The sequence below is a fragment of the Corvus moneduloides genome, chromosome 10, assembly GCF_009650955.1.
Source record: "Corvus moneduloides isolate bCorMon1 chromosome 10, bCorMon1.pri, whole genome shotgun sequence".
Classification (NCBI taxonomy): Eukaryota; Metazoa; Chordata; class Aves; order Passeriformes; family Corvidae; genus Corvus; species Corvus moneduloides.
This window is the reverse complement of record NC_045485.1, coordinates 25,770,594-25,787,152: the sequence shown is the minus strand read 5'-3', so window position 1 is coordinate 25,787,152 and position 16,559 is coordinate 25,770,594. Positions and strand designations below refer to the sequence as shown.

At 43.8% G+C, this 16,559-nt stretch overlaps 1 long non-coding RNA gene across 3 annotated transcripts in view; it reads left to right on the top strand.

Moving 5' to 3' along the window:
• The first annotated feature begins 787 nt into the window (after positions 1–787).
• The window catches only part of LOC116449033, a 31,660-nt gene continuing 15,888 nt past the window's right edge, over positions 788–16,559 (top strand). For 2 of the 3 annotated variants that reach the window (XR_004242207.1, XR_004242205.1), the window contains exons 1-6: positions 788–1,131; positions 6,114–6,272; positions 9,944–10,060; positions 10,950–11,138; positions 14,078–14,201; positions 14,504–14,681. This is a non-coding gene — a long non-coding RNA (uncharacterized LOC116449033). The remainder of the gene's footprint in view (positions 1,132–6,113; positions 6,273–9,943; positions 10,061–10,949; positions 11,139–14,077; positions 14,202–14,503; positions 14,682–16,559) is intronic. The other variant, XR_004242206.1, reaches the window with a different exon arrangement.

The window sequence follows — 16,559 nt, the reverse complement described above, 5'->3', positions numbered from 1 at the left end:
TCCCAGCCCAACACACACGATCTCATGGAATGGTGTGGGTTGGAGAGACCTTAAAATCATCCAGTCCCACCCCCTACCAAGGACAGGGACACCTCCCACTGTCCCAGGCTGCTCCAAGCCTCATCCAACCTGGCCCTGGGCACTGCCAGGGATCCAGGGGCAGCCACAGCTGCTCTGGGCACCCTGTGCCAGGGCCTGCCCACCCTCCCAAGGAACAATTCCTTCCCAATCTCCCATCCAGCCCTGCCTTCTTTTGGTTAGAAGCCTGGGAAGTTGACACTGTTGACCCTTAGATCCCATCCAAAGAATATTCTGAGGAATGGAGAATATTGGGAGAGCAGGAGGAGGAGGAGCAGTTTGTGGCGCTCAGACCTCGATAATCTTCTTTTTTTCCTTCTTCCTTAAGTGATTACAGAGCTGAGGTCTCTGGAGGAGCAGAAAGGAATAAAGAAGAAGGGGGAAAGGAGATGGTTGTAGTCATAAAAGTTGCAGGAGAAGCATGACTTGTTTTATTGATGTGAAATTCCCTGGATGCCCGAGTGACTTCACTTAGGAGAAATCTCAGCAATGTTTCAGGAGGGGATATTCTAAATGAAATGTTTTATCTGCAAAGTGGTAAAATAGATTTTCTCTCAGGTGAGCTCTTTAACTTTGAGCTTTCTGGCTTTGGGAAATTATGTTTGAAGCTCCTGTTGTCTGCACTGCCTCTATGGGAGGTTGCTTCTTAAAAACGGGGCGTTATGAGGGAAAGCAATACTTTTCTTGGTTTTCCATTTTGCAGGACAGGTTGTTCCTGCTGTTCTGCCACTTCAAGATCTCTTCCCTCAGGAACACAGACATGGAAAAATACACTGACACAGCTCTGCAAGGAGACCTGACTGCTGTTGCCAAGGTGTCGGTGTTGTGAGACTTTATTGGAAATCTGGGAAAATTCGTGTCATCCCTGACAAAGATCTGTCCCCAGGGGGTACAAGCCAACTCTGAGACAGAGAGAGAAAACAGAGCACCCCAAAGATGTCCAGAATATCTCCTCAGCGATTTCCTGCATTTCTCCAAGCACCAGCAGGTTTTAGGATGCACTTTAACACGCTTTTATCCTCCAGAAAACCTGAGCTCTTCCCCCCCACCAAGGTAAGCTCTGAGAAGTCTCCTTGTTTTGATTTCCTGTACATGATAAATATCCCTGTATTCTAACGAGAACCCTTGCTCAGAAATGGATAAATGGATAAATGTGGTGGTACAGTGGCACTTAGAGAGGATCCTTCTCTTTTAAGAAGCCTCGATTCCCATTCTGAAGCCACTGGGACACCACGAGGGTAAAGCTGCCTTTAAAGAAATCTCTCTTTTCAGGGTTCCCACCAATGGGAGCCCTGTGCTGCTGAAAGGTGGCAATTAATCCTTAAACAAAGATTTATTTCTTGTCAGAGGTTCCTGCTGGCCCAGTCACACCAGAGCCATTTCCAGCTGGGAAAATCTGACTTTATTCTGTGATTGTCTCCCTGTCTCTCATAAACATTATCTCCCAAACAGGAATTTCTCTTTCCTTTTGCCATTATGGCAGCTTGAGGAGGTGTTTTTCATTTCATAACCACATCCCTGAGGACACAGAGCCAACAGCGAGCCTCAATTCCCGAAAGCAATTTCCTTTGATATCCATACCCTCTTCTCCTTCCATTGGTGCAATCTAAAGCTGGGGATGGATAAAAGCTGCTGTGCTGCAAGTTCATCTCCTGCCAGGGCAGGAGTTGTTCTCTGTAGTTTATTTCTGCTGTTTTGACCAATTTGTTATTTCAAAGTTTATTGTATCTCTCTTTCAGGAAACAGAAGTTTCTCCTGTTATTCAGCCTAAATTTCTGTTGTCCTTATTTCATTTTTTTTCCTCTCCTCCCATTTCTATTTTCTTGCAGCTCGAAAGTAGAGAGCGACACACCTTTAATACTCACAGGGAAGAAACTTTCTGGGAAAATAACAAATTGGGGAAGCCTCATGTAAAGTTTCACTCCTAAATCTTTAGACAAGATAAACCTGGGTATGAAACATAAAGATTACTGGAGAAAAGAGCAGGCTGAGGCTCCTGGTGTCCCTTAAATTGCTGTAAGACAGTCCCTGGCTGAGGAATGGGAGAGAAATTAATCTGACAACTGTTGGCTTCTCCGTGGGTTTTGGAGGGCTCTTTTTTCGGTTGTGACAAACATTTGCTGTCACTGTAGTTGCAGTAAGTTCCATGAGATGATGTAAAAGCCAGAAGTGGAGAAGCGTTTTGGGCAATTCTGCTGGCTCCTTTCAATGTCACTCACAGGGCTGGCAGCTGTCAAACCCACAGAGACAGGTCCTGGCCATGCTGAGAGGGATCAACACGGATCTTTCTGGAACAGGGAGTTGTAGGAAAGGCCCCTGGCCATGAGCCTTCAGCTGAGTGGCTTTGGGAAGGAGCAGAGCTGCCTCAGGCAGGTGATGGATGTGGGATGCCACCAGGACTGCGGAAATGTGGCTGCTCTGCAAGGCAGGAACAGATTAATAAACACTGAGAGAGGGAGGGGGAAGAAATCAGAGCATAAAGGAAATTTCTCAGTGTCTCTTGCAGTCCTCTGGCTCCAGGTTAGCTCTGCTTGGCCTCCCCCTTTTCCCTTTTCCCTTTTCCCAGTCTATTCATAGCCTGTATTTAACACTCGCGTTTGCTTTAAAAACCCCAAGTACATCAAGGCTAAATAGAAGCATCTCTGCAGCGCTTTGTTGTCTCTTACAAAGGCTGCAGCTGAGAGTCCTCCCTCCCTGGCACCTCCAGACACTAATTACAGATGTCAAATGAGGTGTGGACTGCCACCACCAACATCACAGGGGAGTTTGCTTTGATGTCTCACACCTTCCCTCCGCTGACTGAAGTCGCTGCCAGAGGTGCAAGACATCCTAATACATCACTCTCTTGCTGCCTGTTTATCTCTGGAAAGCTTTCCAATTAAAATACGGGAGTGAACCAGGGCGCTGGTGATACCCTCCTTGCTTTTGATGTGCTGCTTTTATAAAGTTTTTATGGTTGATGAGCCATTGCTGTTCCAATTCACCTCTGACGTGAGGTCAGATGCACACACAGCCTTTACTTCAAGGCACTTGGCAATCTTAGTTCAATAACAGCTCTGATAAACCCTTTTATTCTCGTGGAAGACAAAATCTTGATGCTTAAGGTAAACTTCGTCATTTTTTTCACTAATTAAATAAATATCATTTTCTATAAAACTTCTGCAATGATCTCCCTGAAAGGAGATCGTGGTGAGGAGGGGCTCAGCCTCTTCTCCCAGTAAACCAGTGACTGGACAATGGGAAATGGCCTCAAGCTGTAGCAGGGGAAGTTCAGGCTGGATATTAGGAAGATTTTTTTCACTGGAAGGGTGGTTAAGCTTTGGAGCAGGCTGCCCAGGAAAGCAGTGGAGTCCCCATCCCTGGAAATGTTCAAGTGAGTAGAGGTGGCAGTTTGCAGTCTGGTTTAGGGCAGGGTGGTGATTGGTCAAAGGTTAGACTGGAGGTCTTGGAGGTCTTTTCTGACTTTAATTTCATTTAATTCTGTGATTCTGTGATCTGTTTCTTTTGAGAACTAATGATCCTGGTGTTCAGAGCACACTGAAATTCCCTCTCCCTCTGCTTTTTCCTTCCCTACATTTCTTCCCCCTGCTCTCTCTCTAATGTGTGATCAGCACCCCATTTCCATGGAGACTTTCTCATCCACCTGTTTGTGGGGATTAAAGATCAGCAAGTCCAGGAACCCTGAGATTCCATCTCATACATTCCTCCAGGAGGGACCTTTCATTGAACCCCTCTACACCTCTCTGCTCTTCTGTGAAATCATAAATAATAACACGATGCTCATATACGAAATATTTCTGCTTTGAATTTAACCTGCAGCAGGGATGTAAAACATCCTCCTGTGTCTGGAGAAAACTGTGTCCTGATGAAGCCTTGGGGCCATCCATGTGGGATTTGTTTATGGGAGACTCAGTGCAAACCTTGAGGAAATGTGTCTTGTAGTAAACAGGTTTCAAAGAGACAAAGCTGCCACAACTTCAGCTTTGAGCAGTGAACACTGTAAATATAAATGGCCATTATAAAATGCAGTAATTGTGATTTCTAGGAGTTTAACTTTCCTATTTTATCCTGCTGTTTATACCCAACCAAGAGCTGGAGCAGAATAAAAATACATGGATCCACTAATACACTGTGTAATTCAAATTGTCCTTAAATAGCTTTCTAAATTCTATTTCGTTTTGTTATTTTTGGATTTATTGCTGCTTTAGTTCATAAAGCTGCTGGATCCCAAAATCTGAATTACTGTCCCTCTCTTTTTTTTTACTACAATAAGTTGTATACAAGTATTCTTGATTATTTTCCTTTAGTTCCTCATGAAATAATAAAGTAACAGCTTTTTATGCTCTATTTAAATTTTGAGTGCCAGCCAAGCTCCGTCTCTCCCTGTTTTAGCATCCATTTAAAGTGAATTTTCTAATCAGCTCTGCCCTGCACATCATAAAGCCTCCCCTCGCTATCTGTGCTGATAACTCCAGAGATTTCCAGGCTGGGAAATTGTTGGTCATGCTTCTCTGCCTCTGCTTCCCTCAAGAATCCAGCCCTTAGGAAATTCATATTCCCTGATCCTGAGATTATACAGATTCCAGGAGCAGATGGTTCCGTGGAATTTCCAAGGTCGGCATTTAAGGAGGTTGGAAAACTTTCGCTGAATATTTACACGCTCCACAACCTCAGTAACTTCTCTTTCTGATAAATTTATTTGGTTGATCTTAAGCTCGTTTTCTTTCTGAATGCTCTCCTACTTTCCAATAAAAGCCCTAAAAGGACAAGATTTAGTTTTAAGTCCTAATATTAGTTCAAAACAAGACTGCTGTTGGTTTAAAGGGACCTTTCACCCTTCTTGGGGCTCCTCATGATGCCAATGTTTGTTCTTCTGGCAGCATTCAACCTGTTTGCTGTGTAGTACCTCCAGTTCTGCTCATATGAGGTAAAAATAGAGCAGAGTGACTCTGGACATCAAATTATGGCTGTGATGATTCAAAGGATGGGGAGAAAATTGCAGAACTCAACCCCATCCAAAACCGCTACACGATGGGAAAAAACGTGTTCCCCCTCAGCCATCTTCTCTCCTGACAAATGTCTGAGAAATTAAAAGCAAACAAATAGATGGAAAACTAAAATGCCCCCTCACACATGCTATTTTTTGGTTATATTCCCTCACCAGCAATGGGCTGATGTTGCAAATGAAAAACTTGGATTATTGCTGTGAAAATAATCTCTGCAGAGGAGACATCAAGCTCCATTCAGCTCCGAGGAACGGTGCTTAACTGGGGCTGTAAAATGAAAAGGCAGCAGCAGGAGAACGCAGCGCTGGGAGCCGGGTTATTATGCTCAGATTTGAACATTATCAAGGCGTGAGAAGCAAAATGTGATTTCTAAACATCTCCACAAGCCTGTGCTTTTAAAATGGATTCATTTTAGGAGACACTCCGATGTCTGTATCCCCACAATGACTCACTAACCCTCTTATTATGCTTAAAGGTTGTTATTAAGAGTTTCATTCATAACACTTTTATTTCCCCTGTATTTTCTGAGATGCTTCTATGCTAAGAATTATCTCACTTTTAACATCGTAGTTGATATTTATGTTTTGTCTTTTTCTCCAATCTTTGTCTTTTAAAGAACAGCTCAAAATTTTGTCACTTGGCAGATGCAATAAAGCTGAATAGATATGAAAATGCTCCTCCTGATCCTTTTTTCCAGCAGTGCTTGTAGCAATCTTCCTTTTCAAGGTCAGTTCCCTCCTTATTTAGACCCAAACTTTGCGAAGCTGCTCTCATCAGCCCGCCATGTGAGATTTTGGTTGCTTTTCTTTGTTCCAGGATGGTTTTGCCTGGGTTTATCCACCTGAGGATAGGAAATCTATTCTAAGGCACAGCAAGGACAAAATCTCTGCCTCGTGCTGCAGGGAGAGGGTTAAAATGCTTCCAGTCAGGGAGTTTTGCTGTAACTCCGAAATGTTCGCTGCCTTCTCCGACCCTTTCTCTTGCTTGAGTTGGTTTCATCCTTTCCCTTTTGTCTGTTTTTGTTTGAAGGGAAGGTCAGGGAGCCGCTGGTGTCCCAGCAGAGCAGGAGGGAGCTGCCGCGAGAGTGTGGCCGGAGCGACGGAGGCCGCCTGAAAGGGAACTTCTGACGGGAACAAAGGAAGCTGGAAGGACCCAGAGGTTTAAGCCACAACCCTTTGGAAACAAGAGGTCAGATCAAGGTTTCAAATTGTGTATAGTTTTCTCCTGGCTTTGATGGAAAGTTCTTTTCGAGCCCAGCTGGAAGAAAGGGCTCGGAGTGAGGGGAGGGTTTGCAGCAGCGGCACTGATTTTTCTGCCTTCTCATCAGGATTGCACACTCTGCAATATCTCCGGTCTTTTACTTGGCTGCTCAGAAGTCTGTGGAGAGGAGAGTAAATTATCCCCTTCAATGACAAATTGACTGTGTGACTAAAGTGCACACAGAGAAAATTAATTATAGCAACTTCACCTCAAAGATTTCCTCCTTCCTTCCTCCTCCAGCCTGGGAAAGGCTGAGGTGGAGCTGCCTGGGACAGCTCAGAGCACGGTTGGTTCTCACTCTGTGGAGCTCCACACAGTGCTCTGAGCACAGAAAATGTGGAGAGGTGAGGCTTTCTTTGAGCTGGGCACCTGAGGGGACTCCACAACACGCAGGGAAGCAGCAGCACTTGGAACCTTTATAAGCAATACCATGGATCTGGAGAAACATGTCAAATAGTCCCTCTTTTCATTTAAAGATTCAAATCATAGAATGATGGAATGGTTTGGGTTGGAACAGATATTAAAGGTCTCATCCCACCCCCTGCCATGGACAGGGACACCTTCCACCATCCCAGGGTGCTCCAAGCCCCTCCAACCTGGCCTTGGACTCTTCTGGGGATGGGCACCCTGTGCCAGTCCCTCCCATCCTCCCAGGGAACAATTCCTTCCCAATATCTCATCTAACCCTGCTCTCTTTCGGTTCGAAGCCATTCTCACTTATCCTGTCATGTAAAAAAAAAAAAAGAAAAAAAAATCTATGGACCATTTGAAATTTCCATTTCTTTACCTTTTCTGCTTTATTTTTTTTGGCAGTACGGCTGCAGAAGGGTGATACTCTGACATTCTGCAAAGGACAGCAATTGGATTTTTTGCTGCTTCCAAATTGATTTGGGTTTCAAACATGACTCAACAGACATACAAATCTTACTTAAACTTGTCAGATCCAGAATAAAATGTATCAGTTGATACGGAGTGACATTTTTAACTGAGATGTTTGATTTGCAAAAATGTTCTCAATTCCAGCTTTTTTTTCCCTCATGAACTGTAAAAGGAGTAGTTTCAGACATATCCTGACATATCTGAGTGGCCAATGATTGCCTTGATTGCTTTACTAGAGCAATAGATGACATAATTAAATCATGAGGCTTTAAATGTTTATATATTGTTAATGCAAGGACAAGGCTTTAATTACTAAATTCAAATCAATAAAGCAGAGCATCTGCATTACAAAATTCTGGAGGCTGACAATGTTCCTGGAATGAGGCTGGACTTGCTCAAAACATAAAATGGAGAGAAACTGTAAAAAAAATTATAAAAAACATGTGGACCAAGAGCTGATTGCTTTTGAACCAGTGCAAGGTAAACAGGGTTATTCCAAAATCCGTACAGACTCCCAGATTCATTCAGTTCTGCTGCCTCAGAGTCCTGGAATGGTTTGGGTTGGAAAGGAATATTAAAGCCTGTCCCATCCCATCCCCTGCCACGGGCAGGGACACCTTCTGCTATCCCAGGCTGCTCCAAGCCCCAATGTCCAGCCTGGCCTTGAATATTTCCAGGAATGGGGCATCCCTGCCCTTTCTGGGCAACCCATTCCAGCTTTCCCTCACTCTCAAAGGCTTGGTTTTTACTTCATCCGAAGTCAAGGCTACGGAGTCACCATTGGTGCTTTTTGTGACAACCTTCTGGTCACAAAAAATATAAATTCTGCACTGAATTTATAAATTTTAATCAGTCAAGTTAAGAGCAGTTGCAGCAGCACAGATCCATAACCCTGCTCAGGCTGATCAATGCCCAGGGCTGGTGGAAGGGGTGGGCTCAGTCCTCCACCAGCTTGGGGAAAATAAAATGTAAATCCATACGACAGCACCAGAAACCTTGAGGAGAACTTGGTGCTATTAATGCCTAAAATGCCCCAAACCATGTGAATGAGCAGCAGTGACCTGGTTCTCTGGAAAAAAAACGTCCAGAAAAACCTACTCGAGCTGTTTTAATTGATTGTTCAGTCACCTGCAAATGATGCCCCTGGCTAGAAAATGCAAATTGGCCTTGAAATATTCTCGTTCCTGTGAGGAGAACGGGGTCTGGTGTACTCGGAATCTCAATAAGCTTGGCTTGAGGAGCCTCTCCTCTGCACACAGTTATTTATACCATTTGAATATATAGATTATTATATAAATTATATCTTTTAAATGTGGATGTGTCATCTATTTGTATCATCCCTTTGGTCTCCGTGGTAGGAAAACTGTGAGTCTAGAGACAGGACTCTACCACCATTTATTTTCCAGATTGTCCCCTCAGATCCTGGGATATTTGCTGCATGTTTGAGCTTTTGGGGTATTTTCTCCAATCATATCAAGTTCTCTAAATGATAATGTTTTTTTTTCTTCCTTTGAGAGACAATCTGATTTTATAATCTATTTTCACAATCTAATATGTCACTGCCAAGGAGAGATTTCCCTTTAAGCTGTGCTCCCTTAGGTTACCCTACATCATTTTTTCCCTACTTCAGCTCATTCATCAAACATTTATATGCAGCTTATGCACCTATTTACTCATTACTTAACCACATTTTACACACTTAACTCATCCTTCAGTCTTCAAGCATTTACCCCAAAAGTTTATTGCAGCTCAGGATGGGATTTGATTGCTTGTGAAGAAGAAAGATAATTTTTTTCTAATTTGTGTCACCTTAAATATATTAGAACATTACCTGTCTTATTTACACAGTGCCAGTGCATGGAGAATTGTGAAAAAAGTACAGAAATGGGTCTGTTGGGCTCGTGTTGCACTTTGGGCAGAAGTTGGTGATCTGACATGACATCCAACTGAAAAACAGCAAAGAGCAGTGAGCCAGAATTGCTGTGCCTTGGCAAAATCCCGGCTCCTTCTTTGTACTCTGGCTGTTGGAGAGGCAGAGGAACACCTTTGGTCTGTGGGGCAGAACCCAAAAAGTTCATAAATATGGATTTCTGAGGACAGGTATATGTGGGCATGAGGATGGTAAAGAGAAGCAGTGCTGCTCTGAGAGAATGAGTCAAGCACAACCAGAAAATAGCAATAATCAGTGTTTTTATCATCTTTGCATTCATATTGCTGGGTTCCTTTTGCTTTGCTTGGGAAAATACACCTGTTCTGCATCATTTTGCTTCTGTAGAGCTGCTCAAAGTGCTCTGTTGATGTGAATCCTCTGCTCTGAGCTGGCATGGGGTCTCTGCTCCTGCCCTATCCCAAGCCCTTTAGAGGAAATCTTTGTTATTGATGCCAGCAGTGTGTGAGCTGCCACAGGGCCGTGCTGAGCAGCCCAGTTGATCGATATTACTCATGCTCTTGAACTGGGGGACCTTGTGCAGCCGTCTGCTGAAGGAGGAATGTCCAATCCTCGGGTCTGGTGGTCTGGGGTGTGCTCGGGGAAGTTAAAATGTGATTTCTTTGGAACTCTGCAAATCTTTATTCCTGGCTGGGAACAAGTGTTTGGGGGGAGTGGTGTGTGGGCCATCTGCCAGCGTTGGATGTGTTGCTGAAACCCCAGCCTGAGTCTCTGGGGATGAAGGGAGGGAACTTCTGTCAGTTCTTTCTGATTTTAAATCTTTTTTTTTCAGGCATGAGGCAATTTTAATATTTCTCCAAGAATATCTCATCAGAAGAACTGGAATGTGCATGATGGGGCCATAAAACATCTTAATTTTCCAGGCAAAGGGAGATGTTGTCCCCCACAGGTGTTGTCTCTTTGCTGGGCTTCCCTTCCCACGTGTGTTATTCCACATTTTTTACCTCTGCCAGAATCCAGCAGGTCCTGGAGCCTCCAGCCCCTGCTGGCACCTTCCAAACGCTGCAGCAGCCTGAGTCTTTGGAGTTTGTCACAGTCCCCAAAGTGCCAAACCCATCCAGAGCTCACCCCTCCAAGCAAAGGCACTGACCTTCTCTCAAATATAATGATTTCCTTCCATAAACAACCGAGGGAACAAATGGCTGGAGTTCAGCATAAAAAAAACCCACGGAGAGTAAAATCAATTTTAAATGACAGTTCTCATTAGAACTCTAAAGCTCAGGCAACGTGTCACCTACATTTATTTATCCCTCTTTATTCCTCCTTCCAAGTCCTCGTTGCTTCAGTGCTTTTCCCAGCTGGCTCTGCCTTGTTTCAGTTCTGTGTTGCAGTTGCTCCCTGTGGTTTTAGGGTTTTTTCTCTTTCCTGTGCAGTTCCTTGTGCTGAAAAAAGTGTCACCTGCTGCTCTGTGCTCACTCACCTGGGCTGAATGGGAAGAAATAAGGTTAAAGAAAGGGAAAGGTTGTAAAACTTCACAGGTGTGGTTCAAAACTATCATTCCTGACAGCTGGATTTCAAATCTGGACAGTGCTTTGATTTATTTACTTGTTTATGTGTTTAATTTCAAACCAGAAGCTGCCCTGCCAAGCTCCCAGCTGACTAAAACTGTGACTTTCCCTTCCCAAAACCAGTAAATAAAAAGGAGAATGTGGTGTCAGCATTGCCAGTCTTGTCCCATAAAAATTTAAACACCATATTTAAGGAAAAAACAGAGAGGGATGCAGACCTTTATGTTAAAAATGGTGAGTTTAATTTGATGTTTTTGTTTTCCCCCACAGAAAAAAGTTATTGAAGAGGAAGAACGTCGTGAGGTTGAATGGGAGAACATTTTCTAGGGATGGACAAGTAGATTTCAGACTAAATTATTTCCTCAATTTATGTAGAAGAGTATGAACTAAACATTCCATGGGATGTTTGCTACAAACATTTTTCTGGGATACCTTTAGGAAAAAAAATGAATTTAAAAAGTAAGTGAGACCAAATGATAGCTATGGTTGAGTTTTTCTACTTTTTAGACTGCACCATAAATAAATGCATTTAAATAAATTCTAAGGTACTCAGAGTAAAAGTTCAAAGATTCAGAAATAACTGAGCTACTTTTACATATTTGCACTTTTAGTTCAGATTTTTCATTTGTTTCAGTTAAAATAGCCTTAAAGTTGTTGCTTTACTACAAAGCTTTTTGTATCTCTTTAGGTAAGATCTTTATCTTCTCAATTTGGAGGTTTTGATCCCTTATAAAACACCAGCTATAAATGAAAAAATATGGTCCTTTCAATGGTGACCTGGGAAGGGAACATTTCCAATGCTCCATGAAACTTCTGAGCCTGAAATTTCTGAAAAGAAAGATAAATAAGAGAGCTGGGGAGTGCAAATAAAAGAGTGAGAGGTTTATGCTGCTGAATGCCAGGAATGCTGAATGCATTCAGGTTGGAGGGAAGGAACGACAATAAAACACCAGGCTGCAAATCCATAAAGTGATTTCATGGGAAGTAGAGGGACTAATTGTTCTTGTCAGGCTTCAAAGGGAAATGAAGGTGTGGTGGGGATGAATCCCAGACTGGTTTGAGGTGGGGGGACCTTAAAGTCCATCCAGTTCCACCCCCTGCCATGGCAGGGACACCTCCCACTGCCCCAGGCTGCTCCAAGCCCCAATGTCCAGCCTGGCCTTGGGCACTGCCAGGGATCCAGGGGCAGCCCCAGCTGCTCTGGGCACCCTGTGCCAGGGCCTGCCCACCCTCCCAGGGAACAATTCCTTCCCAATATCCCAGGGAACCTTCCACTAGATCATGAGACAGCAGAAAATGGGAGATCTTGGTGCTTCCTGTGCTAGGACTGTGTCTTCAGTTATCCAAAGTTTTGCTGGATGGTGACGCCATTGGTTAATTGATTTTTTGATGGAGTTGTGCTGTTCATGGAGTGATAGGACTCAGGGAATGGCTTCCCACTGCCAGAGGGCAGGGCTGGATGGGATATTGGGAAGGAATTGTACCCTGGGAGGGTGGGCAGGCCCTGGCACAGGGTGCCCAGAGCAGCTGGGGCTGCCCCTGGATCCCTGGCAGTGCCCAAGGCCAGGCTGGACACTGGGGCTTGGAGCAATCTGGGATAGTGGAAGGTGTCCCTGCCCGTGGGACTGGGTGATCCTTAATGTCCCTTTGAACCCAAACCATTCCAGGATTTTAAACTGCCCACTTTCAGCAATAAGATCAAGTCACATTTCAAGGCATAAAAATTATTTTTTAGAAGCAATGTCTGCCAATGTTAGAATGTTTTGGTTTTTTGCATTTAAAAGAATTTTTATATTCCATCTCTTTAATTAAGAAGGGCAGAAAAATAGGAATTCTTCAGGGGAAAGCAAGAAGACACCATTTGATATTTTAAAAGTGCTCAGAAATTTAGAAAGCTTAATTTAGTAATCAACTAGAAAATTATATTCCCTCTGTCCCCTTTCTTTTCTTTATCTTCCTCAATTTTGGGACCCTCCAAAGTGTCCAGGGAAGGTGTAGGGACAGTGACCAAACTTTTCCTGGTTACCTCCAGTGCCTCATTAGTGATCATGGCCCTGGGGATCTGTAAATCACAGACTGAGAGCAGATATTGGGATAATAAAGCTGCGGGATAACTCATTTAGAAGTTACTTTGTGGAGATGATGATTGCTGAGTCTTGCAGCAATATCCACGTGAATTGTCTCTTGACTTGGATTGAGTCAATTAAAGCTACTTAATTAGTGCAGTTAGTAATCATCTGCTAAAATTACAGAAGTTCTTTTGTGCCAGGGTTTGTCTGGTTTAATAACATTTTAAAACCATTTTTAAAAATGACCCTGTGCAGATGAATTTGGTTAAGCATTTTCTTTAGGCTGCTTTTGCAATAAAGGACAATTTTTACATCTTTTAATATCTGAGACTTCTCACAGCAATATCATTTCTATTTTTCTCCATGCTTGTGGTTCCAGCTTTGATTCCTTGTTACCCCTCATGGTTAAATCTTCTAAAATCTGACATTTGTGTCCATTTTCCTTGGCTTTTTTTGGTTTGTTTTCCCAATTAATTTATTAATCATGAAAGGCCATCAACCTTCCTTATGGGAAATGTCATTTAATGCACCAAACTAAACTCTTAGATTGCACTTTGATTTTGAAATAATCTGTTCCCTCTTGGAAGGAATTATGGGACAAGGAAAACTGATAATCCCAAATTAAACATAAATCTTGGGGAAAAAGGCGGTGCGAGAAGCAGAGCCTGTAAATCCCCTCTTTTTAGGGGACAACAGGCTCATGACTGCCTGGGACATCGGTGGGAGGGACTTTGAATCATTCCAGGAAATGCAATCCTGTAACAAAGCTTTGGGATATTGATTCCTTTTGCCTTCTATGAACATCACAAATGTTTCCACACTGAGCAGGGATTCTGCCATTGTCTCCAGCCCGAACGTTTATGCCCAGTGTGGCACCTGGATCATCCCCAAGTGGGCAATTTGTCCCTGATTAGGAGCTGATTCCCCAGCACACAGAGCACTGGGATGGATGTAGCTTGTGTTTAGTTCTGGAGTTGGTTCTGCCATGACAAATCCCTCTAATTTTGACTTGCTCGTATTTGTCGAGCAAGTAGGAATCCAAAATATTGCGAGAATTATTTTCAAGCCAAGCATTTGTTTTGACAGTATTGAAAAAAACCAGGGAGAAAGCAGAGATATTATCCTGTGACAATACATCCTTTTATACCTGAGAGGCATCGATTCACAGCAGAGCCATTTGCAGCTCTTTACATGCCTCAAAAATTGTTTACAAGAACAAGAAACCTCTGCCAGGCTGATCTGTGAAATCCCGAGGATTTTTTTCCTATAAAAATCATTCCATATTCAGGATGGGGTGGGTGGAACAATCTCTGTGCTCCTGCTTTGCAGGTCCTGTCAATAAAACCAGACCGGATTTATGGACGGACTGCAGAGCCCAGGAAAGGACTGGAATGCTCAACATGGAATGAGACCACCACAAATAAACCCAGGAACACAGCAGAGGACACAGGAGGTGCTCCAAAGGGTGATAGGACAAGGGGCAATAGCGTTAAGATTTAGGAGGGGAGATTTTGATTAGAGATTAGGAAAAAATTCTTTCCTGTGAAGGTGGAGAGGCCCTGGCACAGGTGCCCAGAGCAGCTGGGGCTGCCCCTGGATCCCTGGCAGTGCCCAAGGCCAGGCTGGACATTGGGGCTTGGAGCAGCCTGGGATAGTGGAAGGTGTCCCTGCCATGGCAGGGGTGGGATGGGATGATTTTAAGGTCCCTTCCAACCCAAACCTTTCTGTGATTTTGTGATTCTCTTCTCCCTACAGAAGCATCTGTCCTTCAGGGAGCAGCTTTGTTTCCCAGAGCTCCCATCACATTTAGTGTCAATTTGTTCAAAATGAAGACACTCGAATCTTTCACTGGGCGAGGAATTGTCTCCAGCTGGGGAGATTCTCTTCGCAGCAGCGTGGGTGTATCTGGAGTAGCCAGGCTGAAGCCAATAAGGTATTTCAGATTTATTTGCTCTTAAAATCCTACATCTGAATTTAAGTTCAGATTCATTGCATAAACACTGCCCAAATGAAATGTGATTTAAATGAATCCATTTACTGGGTAAATCTGGGGTTTTTTGTGGTTTAAATATTTCTCAGTTTTAAATAATGTGGAACCATACAGAACATGCCCCTTCCATTTCATTGGCTTTATCCATGCACGTGCATGGCCTTGACCTTAGAGAAAATGCCAGTAAATGTTTAATAAATCCACAGGCCAGCCCGAACTGTAAGAGTTGTTCCAATACATGGATCAACAGCACGTTGGAACGCTGTTATTAAATAGAGAGCTGCCTCAGTAATGAAAAAAACACATCAACTTTCTATGAAATCTGTTTTTCAGAGGCAGAGTGAGCCATAGATCAAGCTTTGACAAATTCTGCTGCTGTTGAATAGATTAATTTTTTGCTATCAGCCCCTGTTTCTCCTGTAAGAGAGAAAAGGAAGGAATTTGTACTACAGAGACAAAGAGATTTAAAAGGAGGTGAAGGAAGGCACAGCTCCAAACAGCAATGTTTTGATTCACAAGCTTAACCACTGGTGCATCATAAATTGTAAAATGTGTTTATTTCTACTTAGTGATAATTCCTGTTTTAGGGGACAAAGGCTTTCTTTTATATTTCTGACAATCTGGAAAAAAAAAATATCAAGTCCTACTGTCTTTTTGCACGCAAAATTCCGCTCATTTGCAATTCTGTGAAATTTCTTTTCTTCACAAAAAGAAAATAAATGGTAAAATATTAAAATTTGAAATTTCAGTGCCTCCCCTGCTGCTTTGTCCCAACAGCACACGGTTGTGGAGCCTTCAGCTGGCACACGGATGTTCCAGGTCTTTGAGGGAAAAACTGGGAGTGAGCGACTCTGGCAGAGCCCAGAGGAATCCACAAACTCTGGAGTGGGACTAAAACTGCAGAGTTCGTGTTTTTCTTCATAGAATCATAAATGGTTTGGGTTGGAAGGGACCTTAAAGCCCATCCAGTGCCACCCCTGCCATGGGCAGGGACACCTTCCACTGTCCCAGGCTGCTCCAAGCCCCAATGTCCAACCTGGCCTTGGGCACTGCCAGGGATCCAGGGGCAGCCACAGCTGCTCTGGGCACCCTGTGCCAGGGCCTGCCCACCCTCACAGGGAGGAATTAGTTTCTAATATCCCATCTCTCCCTGCCCTCTGGCAGTGGGGAGCCATTCCCTGACCTGTTCCTCCATCCCTTGTAATGAGTCTCTCTCCATCTTTCCTGCAGCTCCTTCAGGCCCTGCAAGGCCACACTGAGGTCACCCCAAAGCTTCTCCTCTCCAGGCTGAACAATCCCAGCTCTCCCAGCCTTTGCTCCCAGCAGAGCTGCTCCATCCCTGTGATCATCCTGGTGCCTCCTCTGGACTTGCTCCAGCAGCTCCTCACCCCTCCTGTGCTGCAAATCCAGAGCACTGCTGGTGGGGGCCTCAAAAATCAATTATGAAATTTTATCAAAAGCATTTTGAAGTTTGATTGTCCTGGGTGGTGCCTTCCTGCCCACTTGGCAAAAGGACGTGGGTTTGAGATGTAAACCCATAAAATGCTGTGTGCTCCCAATCCTGCTGAAAATGATCTCACAGCACAGGACAATACATTCCAAATAATACCTGACATTAAATTATTCATCCTCTCCTGGCTGTTCCCATTGTCAGTGAGCTCAGTGTGACTTTGGCTCCTCCTTTGTGCTGCCTCCCTGCTCTGTCACTGCGACACTTCCCATGTGTCCCAAATGTTCTCTGGGAGGCAGTTTCACTCAACAGGTGAAACAATCAGCATTTTTCCAGTAGTTTCCTGACGTGTCCAGCTCCACAGTGAGATC